General features: G+C 43.4%; 1 non-coding gene across 1 annotated transcript; it reads right to left on the bottom strand.

The window, feature by feature from the left end:
- Positions 1-7,239: 7,239 nt before the first annotated feature.
- Positions 7,240-7,317, bottom strand: Trnaa-cgc. The gene has a single exon. It is a non-coding gene; the product is annotated as a tRNA-Ala (tRNA).
- Positions 7,318-10,792: the final 3,475 nt, after the last annotated feature.

The raw sequence follows: 10,792 nt of genomic DNA, 5'->3' as shown, positions 1-10,792 counted from the left end.
GGCCTACCTTTTGTTTCTATTCCTTTGAAATATGTTTATTTGTTTTGATTATGTACTTAATAGTGTGTGTTAGAGCGGCTTTATGGTCTAGCCATAGGATTATTTATTTAATTTCTAGTTATTTAAATGTAAATCAAGTATTTCGTATGTATTTCAATATGTTTGTTAGTGTGCGTTGGCTTCAAGAAATGGCGGGAGCGCTCTAGCCAATCACAGCACTCGTGAATGGGGAGACAGGATGGAAGTGGGAGAGTCCTGGACAGTACAGCGCGACGGACGCACGGTTGCGGGAGAGTGCGGGACGTGGAGCTGTGACGTACAGTCGCAGGAACGACTTGGAGAGAGAAGCAGCTTGCTCGTGGTCGCGAGAGATAGAAATATTTCGTAGAACTGATTCGTGCACTTGTGAGATTCCCGTGGGTTCTGCAGTGAAGACTTAGTATGCCTTTAGAAGTGAATACCTTGCGGGCTATGTTGTTGCTCATAACTAATTATGTTCATTGTTTCATGTTATTTAACTTACGTTTTAATTAATTGCTGCACCATCGACCCCAATAAGTATTTTGCAGAAATAAAGGGCATTCTTAAAGGTACTTCTGCTATCGTACTCGTCATTTAAATTCGTTAAAAATAGTACCAGTAGGTTTTTGAAATCTTTCATTTATAAATTTCTAAGTAATATTCATAATTCGCAACTGCTGATTGATAGGAACCTTCAACCATTCAATTCATCTGTGTACTGTATACTGCAGACTCAGCAGTATTTGGCTTGTAATGCAGAAACTACGTATCCCAGCTCCTAGACAACGAAACCAGCCAGAACTTCCAATATTTCAACACTGAGTCAGAGGGTACATAGTTTAGTACCACATTTCACTTATGAGAAAGCCCACAACAGTTGTACTAGAAAAACTGACCTTCATACTAATTATTGATTTTCCCCCTTGTTTTTATGACTGGCATACCTGCGATATTAAGAACTTTTACATGTCTGAACTTGTGTAGACCATGGGTGCGACTCAGAAAATGGATAGGTGTGAAGGGAGATGAATGGGCGGGACTTGTTCCATGTCCAGGCTATTTTATCAATAATACTTTCAAGAATCTATGAGTAATATTACACAGTCTGTCTCCATAACGAGAAAATGGCATAATAATGCATGTGTAGCTCAGTGTAATGTAATTTTAAAGGGCATTAGCAAGTTTGCTGGGTCTTAGTTTCTTGTCAGTTGTTTTATAGATGCAAAATGGACAAAAAAACTGCAGTGAACGATTTTTTCGTTCTTTGTTTTATCCAGACAAATTTCTTACATATAAATTCTTTTCATTAAATGACCTTCTTATATATAGTATTTGATGTTCGGTTGTATCCCAGTCTGGTATGGAATGACTGCTCCATGTAGTGATGGCAGGTCAGTGATAATGTCCAAGCAGACTGCAACAACACGTCATTGCATATCATCAGATGTATTTGGTATGTCCTTGTAGACTGGGACTCTCAGGCTTCCCCACAGAAAACAGTCGACCATTGTCAACTCTGGGGAATGGGTTGAGCAAGGTATAGGCATTCTGCATCCAATCAAACGATCTGGGGAAAATTCGTAAAACCATGCTGTAGTATTTTGTGCACTATGGACTGGACAGCATCATGTGCGTACCATAGAGTCCTCCTAGTCTGCAGAGGAACGTCTTCTAGCACCAGTGGAAGACGGCCTCTTAGGAGGCTGCACGGTCAGTGTTCCATCAATGAAAATTAGGGCTATTAGCTGATGGTCCACTATCCCACACCACAATTTTACACACCATGGACACTGAACATTCCACCTGATGAAGCAAACGTGGATTCTCAAGAGACCAATATTGAATGTTCTGGCATTTTATCTGGCCATGATTCGTAAATTTACCTTCATCAGTAAACTAGATGCATGTTACATCTCAAGTATCCTGTCATAATGCCCATGTACAGAAGCTAACACGATTCTAATAATCATTTCCATTCTGTTCTGAAGGAGAGGGATGTGATGGTGATGGAACTTATTTCGATGGAGAACGCACAGTAAATTTGGATGACTCATACACCTTCCTCATGCCAAAGCATGGAAACTAACTTGCGGATCAACTGCATCATCAGCAAGAACATTATTTTCACTTCTTCTATTGTCAATTGTTGCCCTCTGTTATGTTGTCTAAGTCTTACCTTACACTATTATGGAAATTACCGACTCAAACAAATACATTGGATTATTCAAGTGCGCTCGATATATCACATGGAATAGTTACATGAAATTTTACCTATTATATTGACATGCAGATCTAATAAATAAGCCAGCATTTCATGAATAAACCACTAACTTTCACACTAGTAATTGCTTGCGACTAATTTCCCCGAACCGAGCTATGAGATGCAGTTCTGAGGGAAGGAGAATTTTATGATGACAGTGCTCATCCCATATAGGCCGACACCTTCGACTCAGGGCTCCTAGCAAACACAATGAGATGCCGCAGCCATTGCGTAGGCCACTGGCAAAAGAATCCCCTTCTCCCTGCTTTTAACGATGACCCTTTGGAAAGCCCTTCTACAGAAACACTATGGGAGATGCTAGATAAACGTCCGGAGAATCCCGGCTTATGAATTTTGGTGACTCACTATAGCCACCTGCGTTAAAATTCACGTGAAAGATAAAGATGTTTATCGCAGTATTACTTATCAGAAAGAAACGATGCCGGTGATAGGATACAAGAATTCCAAGGGGAGGAGTTATAACAAGTAGAAACGCTCTAATTCGCCAGAAAGAAAACGCATGGTCATCAGCTTTGATACAGGCAAATTGCAGACAGAGTAATTCGCATCTTCTGTTGCAGAAAATCGTCGAGTGTTTGATCAAGGTGACTCACACCACGCTGAGACGATTACGAGAGTCATTACATGAACACCTGTTCACAGACTTGTATTAACTCGGAAGGAGATAAACTGCAAAGTCACCTAGTACGGAGAATCGCACCAAGCACTGACAGTTAATGTTTGCGAGTAATCTGATTGCTATCTTAGCCAAATACGCGTACCACGACAATTAACTTAGCTAGGAAGTAAATAGGAGTCTCGGCTTCAACAAAGATGTAGGAAATGGAGGCGACTGATGTTTAACAATGGAGAGAAATTTAGAATAGATTCTCGCTCCGACAGCCGCCATTGCCGCCACCGACGTAAGGTGAACACACGCTCACTCACACTAGGCCAGCTAGTGATATTCAATTGACACTCAGAACTGCGGGCGCCTCCATCTCTCCTAATTTTTGTACATTCAGCCATGACCTATAGTTAAACATATTGACGATTGTCAGTCTTAATTGAAGCAGAAACGCGAGATACCCGATCTAAAGGATAGGACTGATCAGCCAATGTAGAGTGCTTTATGTTATGAATTTGTTGAATTGTTTTAACTGTGTACCTCTTTTTGATTGCTCTTTACCGACCCTCATTCAATTTTGGATAATGTCATTGTGTATTTTAGTCTAATTCATATCTCTGGACCCAATCATAATTAATTTGTTTGTATTTTTATCGACCCCCTGACATGGTCATCAACTATCTTACAGTTAAAGAAATTTATAATGGTTAGGAACTTGGATTCACTGTTGTGAACACTCAGTACCAATATCTTCCCATCCCTTACGTAGTTTTGCTAACACTGCCGTGTCATGAAGTCATACTTAGAGTAAAAGTAGACCTTAATAACGAAAATCTAAGAATTTCAATTTTTGTTAACATATAGTTACGCCTGAACTTGTACACTAATTTCTGTTTGTGATAGCGTTTCCATTAAAGGGAGCGTAGTGGAGCCTAAATTGACATCATTGTCTGTCCTTACTTCTGCACTCTTCTGAACCCTGCATACATGAGATGGTATCTTCCAACCTTGCAGGCTGTAGGTTCAACACCAAATTCCTAAAACTCTCATAGCATCCTTGTGCAGTTGTGCTAGGCTGATAGATCAGAATCAGACTCACACATGCTACATAATGGCAACTCTGCCAGGATGGTAAAATACCTCGGTAAGGAGGTCAAAGCTATGTAATTACTAGGACAAAAAATAATATCCTCTTAAAAAATGTTCGTAATAAATTTTTGTGTTACCGTAACCAGTGGCTATTGACAAGACAATAGGGAGACAGAGATGTACAATGCATCGACAGATGTACGCAGTATCCCATGGTATATCTGTAACGCCTTTCTTAGCTATAAGTTTTTCTTGTAAGCACACAGGTGGCTGACACAGCGTTGTTAAGTTGGTTGTGTCCCAAGTGGTAAGTGTCACTGGTACCGTCTTGTTATTGAGTCAAAGCAACTAGGAACACTATAGAAGGGGTGAAGGTTGTAAGTTTATTGAGCGAGTAAGGACGTATGATCGCATGATTAAGCGAAATAGGGTGCGTCATTTAAAATTGCAAAGATGGGAATCAGAGAGGTTAGCAATGGCAGATCGAGAACTTGACCGACTTGAGACTGAAACCCAGCCAGATAACGTACAGGAACCTCAGGACAGAACAGCAGACGACACATTGTCTCGATAAATAGATAAGGGGGTGGAGCAGGATGTAAATACCGAGCAACAAGGCTCCGTAAGCGACGACCAACGTAATTCAGATGTGCAGGAAGATGGAGGACGTCTTGAATATGTAGAACTCTTAGTATATTTAATAAGAGCGTCCTCAATACCGAGTCCTGGCAATAAAAGTCGAAATCTGTCACCTCATGGTTCATTACAGTCAGTTGCGGGCAGACACGAGAATGTAAACGCTGAACTAAGTACGTTGGAAGAACAGGTATTAGCACCCGGTAATTTGTCCGTAATTCTCCAGCAATTAACGCGCACCATAAAGATACAAAACAGAGCGCAGACGATACAACTGCTACAACAGATACGTGAGCAGGATTCAGAAACAACGAAACAACTGTGTGAATTTGCAAAGCAAAACATAGACATCAAACAACAATTACGTCACAGAGAGGAAGAAGGAAAAGAATCATAAGATGTGATACAAAATTTGATAACATTGCACACGCAACTAAGAACCTATATAGACAAGGTCCAAGTGGACGTGCAGACATTGCTGAATGACACCCAGACCGAACTAAAAACGTTGTGTACCTACACACACACCGAAATCGAAACATTACGTGATGATACACACAATGAAATTGCAAAGATAACCAGTGAGGTTAATACAATTAACGCTAAGCAGCGGGCATAACACGACAAGTAGTTGAAGACAGTGTGTTACAATAACGCATCACGAAAGCGATTCTCAGAATTCTCAAGGTGCACGATTCTCGCATCTTGAGAATAAAAGCGAAAACGAAGAATAAATTCGAAAAACTCAGACAAAAACTATTGCGAACTATATAAGAGCGAGGTGATCAAGATCATACAAGCTCCGAATCCGTAACAACTTCTGAGTTGAAAGAAGGCAAGAAGTTTCAGAAGGAATGAAAAACGACTTCACGCACATACAACTCCACGGAGAAGAAATTTCGCGATAGCCGATCACCTGCGATGCCACGGGCACGTTTCGAAACTTAACTAGAGCAGACGGCACCCCGAATGCATCGGGTACCACAAGCATACTTTTCGGAACAATTCTGACCACATGATGAAGCAGCAGGATTAGCCAGGCAAGACACCGTGCCAGTACGTGACAGGGAAATGCAAGGGCGCGAAGGTTACAGCGTAAAGCATACTCGCGAACTGCCGATGGAAGAAAGTATTAGCGTTCCATCACAACGATACCACGCACGACCAGGTCAAAGCTGCAGTGGGCAATATCCAAAAGATTTACCACAAACTCAAAGACTGACACGTGATATGATCGGACGAGAAAGGACAGGGCTCTCGAATTTCGTACGGTACCATGACGAGGTACTACAACAATCCTTTCCTCTCTGTAAGGAAGTTTCAGCATTCCCGTGAAGGAAACTCACTGCATCTACAAACCTTCATTGATCAATTAATTCGACGTAAGGACACAAAACAGACTTTATATGTGCCCATATGTCTGGAACAGTAGCAGCAACGATTCCAAACGTAGCAGCTACATGTCGATCATATGAAGATTTCAGAGATAAGATTCTGTCACGCTACTGGTCGAGTGAAGCGCAAAATAAGGTTAAGTATGAACTACTACAAAGTCCATACTTCGAAAATTCTGCAGAGAAGAGCCCTGTAAAATTTTTCGAACCAATGAAAAAGATAAATAAGTGTTTGTATGTACCATGCAGCGATGGAGAATTGATTAATTAATGTACCACGAAGCCGCCACTAAAATACCAATCGTCAATGGTAGGGCGTGCAGGCAATGATGTCGAAGCCTTCAAAGGAATATTCAGTGAATTAGACTTCATATTCCCGGAAGATGAGGCAAGGAAAAAGAGAAAAACAGCGTGCAAACGTGAATGAAAGACCGCGAAATACGCCGGAGATCACACGAATGAATGTCAGCTATTATAAACCGCGTGATAACTTTGCTCCGAGAAGTGACAGTAGATTCTAACAAAGAAATAGGGGAATAACGGTAATTGCAATGTGTATTGGAGGTCAAACAGGCCGACAAATAACTAGAAACGAAACCAGTGTCACGAAGCCGATAAAAGGTAGGAAGGACCGAAAGAAGACGTGGAGATAAGGTCACCAAACCCCGATAAACTTTCGAATTGACAGCAAAGAGGAACCTCCGCACGGGGTAGCCGAGCGGTCTAGTGCGCCTTATCACGGTTCTCGCAGCTTCCCCCGTCGAAGGTTCGAGTCCACCATCGGGCATAGATGTGTGTGTGTAAGCTTAGGGACCAATGGCCTCAGCAGTTTAGTCCCACACGAACCTAACAAAATTATCCCAAAATTTTTAGCCAGCAGATGTGACCGAGTGGCTCTAGGCGCTTCAGTCCGGAACCGTGCTGCTACCACGGTCGCCGGTTCGAATCCTGCCTCGGGCATGGATGTGTGTGATGTCCTTAGGTTAGTTAGGTTTAAGTAGTTCTAAGTCTAGGGGACTCATGACCTCAGATGTTAGGCTAGGTTAGGTTAGTGTTGTTTAACGTCCAGTAGACAACGAGGTCATTAGAGACGGAGCGCAAGCTCGGGTTGGGGAAGGATGGGGAAGGAAATCGGCCGTGGCCTTTCAAAGGAACCATCCGGCATGTGCCCGAAAAGATTTTAGGGAAATCACGGAAAACCTATATCAGTATGACTGGAGACGGGATTGAACCGTCGTCCTCCCGAATGCGAGTCGAATGCGCTAACCACTGCGCCACCTCGCTCGGTCCTCAGATGTTAAGTCCGATAGTGCTTAGAGCCATTTGAACCAAGGAGAACCCCGCACCTACCCATACAATCACCAGAAATGTAACTAAAGAAATATACACCTTACCACGACAGGGAAAAGATGAAGGAATAGAACCGCAGGGACAGAAAGTAGTCAAGATACCGCAAACATCAGGTTGGACAGGAATTAGTTAGGAGAATTACGCAAAAAAATGGACTACCGGAACAAAAAGAAGCCGGCTTAATGGGAGTCGAGTTAAAAGGCAAAGTAATTAGCATTGCAGAGTTATTTAATACTGAAACAAGGGAAAGCCGATTCAAAGAGGATAATTTACCGTCGAGAGTAATAAACATTTTGTGACGACGGGTAATAAACGTGGAAATAGAATCACAGGCATCAAACCAAGGCAGGAAACAACAACATAATGCTGGGAAGAAATTAATTGGGAGGATAACAGTGAAGAAAACGAACTACCAGAGGCAGGCACAATGAGACAAGAGAATAGGGACGAAGTAATTAGAATTGCTGAGTCATTTGAGGCTGAGATCAGGGAAAATGAACTCAAGGAGTATACTGCGCAGTCGACGGAAGTTGAAAATAAATTAAAATTGGGCACAGGTCCCAATGTGTACAATAATTGAATTTAAAGACATATAATAAGGGATTTAGATGTGATTATTTGGTAGTTTTGGGAAGATGTAACTGAGTTGAGAGAAGACAAATGTGGAGAGTTTGTAGAAGAGAGAGAGATAATGGTCGAGTTCACAGGTGAAAATCTTGAAACAACTCACGTATGATTCCATAGAGGGTGCTTTAATGCAGAGAGATGAGGAAGAACACAGGGAATCGGCCGAGATTCAACCAGTGTCAAGGCCATGGTAGCAATAATCCCAATTAATGTAGTCATAGACAGTGGAAGCAAGCTAACAGTGATTTTGGAGAACTTATTTAACCAGTACAATGCTAATGAAGAATTACCGATCTTGAAAATGAAAAGGACTAAAGTGAAGCGTCGTATCAAAAATCATGCTGTGGATGTCAATATACAAACAAGGTTAACTCTTTCGTGCCAATGTCAAAAGAGCGAAGCCCGTTTCGTTGTCGTACCGAAATTAACGGTGGACATGATAATACGCGCGGATTTTCTGAATGAAACACGAGCTGCGATAGACATGGGAAAAGGTAGGGTAACATCTGAGAGCGGTTACACTGCTCTCTGAGCCAGGGCTGTACAGTGTCAAGGATGGGCGGAAGAGCAAGAGCCTTCCAGACATAAGGAACGATGTTCCACCACTCAAACAATATGGTATAGATAGAAAGAACAAGGCACAGAAAGGTAAAAGATTAGAACTTCATCATGTAAACAAAATTAAAAGGTATAATAAATAAGCACTTACATTCATCAGTAAATAACATTACAGAAGTCGTCAAGTATGTTTCAGACAGGACGTGGTCAGGAGTCTGAGGGAAAGATGAGACACAAAAGCGGGATGTACCTTAAATTTTTATATGTAGCAATTAAAATGACATGTAGAGCTTCAGGTGAAACGGATCTAATAGCATGACATACTAACAGGCCATACCAAGACAACACACATAACGAAAATAATCAGTTTCATTATCTTAAGAAATCAGGAAGAAATTGGAACCTGATAGAGAAATTAGAATTGTAACGCAGAGATAGTAATCCAAATCTTGTAAAGAATTTCTCAAGATGCGTCATTTAGGCATTAGGAATAAGGTAGATTATAAATAATTTTCTTTAGTCAGATTTCCTGCAAGAGACAATCGTGAACTGCCCACAACGATGAGGCGGACGACAACTTTATATGGGATGTGTCTGACGATGCGGAGGCGCCGGCAATGGCACGAGAAGGCTGGCGATTTGTAACCTAGGCAACCCTTGTGCTTAACCGAGGTAACAACATTGCCGTGATGAAGAAAAGTACAGGGAGGGTGGAAGAGCTGCAGAAGATCGACTTTGGCTACAGGCATTGCGATAATTCACATTCGACCGATACTCAAGGCGGAAGGAGTGCATGGAATGGAGGATTAAAAAAAGAAACGGCAACCAGCATGGAGTAAAGACAAAACACCTCTCCAAAGCCTGGCTTGGCTGAGGCACAATTTGGAAAAAAAAAGTGTAGAATCGCACTGTCGACACCAGATTGCGATATTATATTGAACTACTGAGCTGAAGGAAAATCAGTCAGTCAATACTGAACTACACGTCCAGATCATCAATTGAAACACTAACGGATGTAAAACTATCCAATAATTTTCTATATCCTGCCCAGAGAAGAGATAAGATTCAAGCCAGAAGAAGAATATGCCTGGAAGAACAGAAGACGAAGAGTTCCAATACTGATGTCGAAGAGAGAGTATGGGCGAAAATACACTCCTGGAAATGGAAAAAAGAACACATTGACACCGGTGTGTCAGACCCACCATACTTGCTCCGGACACTGCGAGAGGGCTGTACAAGCAATGATCACACGCACGGCACAGCGGACACACCAGGAACCGCGGTATTGGCCGTCGAATGGCGCTAGCTGCGCAGCATTTGTGCACCGCCGCCGTCAGTGTCAGCCAGTTTGCCGTGGCATACGGAGCTCCATCGCAGTCTTTAACACTGGTAGCACACCCCGCCACAGCGTGGACGTGAACCGTATGTGCAGTTGACGGACTTTGAGCGAGGGCGTATAGTGGGCATGCGGGAGGCCGGGTGGACGTACCGCCGAATTGCTCAACACGTGGGGCGTGAGGTCTCCACAGTACATCGATGTTGTCGCCAGTGGTCGGCGGAAGGTGCACGTGCCCGTCGACCTGGGACCGGACCGCAGCGACGCACGGATGCACGCCAAGACCGTAGGATCCTACGCAGTGCCGTAGGGGACCGCACCGCCACTTCCCAGCAAATTAGGGACACTGTTGCTCCTGAGGTACCGGCGAGGACCATTCGCAACCGTCTTCAAGAAGCTGGGCTACGGTCCCGCACACCGTTAGGCCGTCTTCCGCTCACGCCCCAACATCGTGCAGCCCACCTCCAGTGGTGTCGCGACAGGCGTGAATGGAGGGACGAATGGAGATGTGTCGTCTTCAGCGATGAGAGTCGCTTCTGCCTTGGTGCCAATGATGGTCGTATGCGTGTTTGGCGCCGTGCAGGTGAGCGCCACAATCAGGACTGCATATGACCGAGGCACACAGGGCCAACACCCGGCATCATGGTGTGAGGAGCGATCTCCTACACTGGCCGTACACCACTGGTGATCGTCGAGGGGACACTGAATAGTGCACGGTACATCCAAACCGTCATCGAACCCATCGTTCTACCATTCCTAGACCGGCAAGGGAACTTGCTGTTCCAAAAGGACAATGCACGTCCGCATGTATCCCGTGCCACCCAACGTGCTCCAGAAGGTGTAAGTCAACTACCCTGGCCAGCAAGATCACCGGATCTGACCCCCATTGAGCA

This window comes from Schistocerca americana, chromosome 3 (assembly GCF_021461395.2).
Source record: "Schistocerca americana isolate TAMUIC-IGC-003095 chromosome 3, iqSchAmer2.1, whole genome shotgun sequence".
NCBI lineage: Eukaryota > Metazoa > Arthropoda > Insecta > Orthoptera > Acrididae > Schistocerca > Schistocerca americana.
This window is presented reverse-complemented; position numbering and strand designations above follow the sequence as displayed.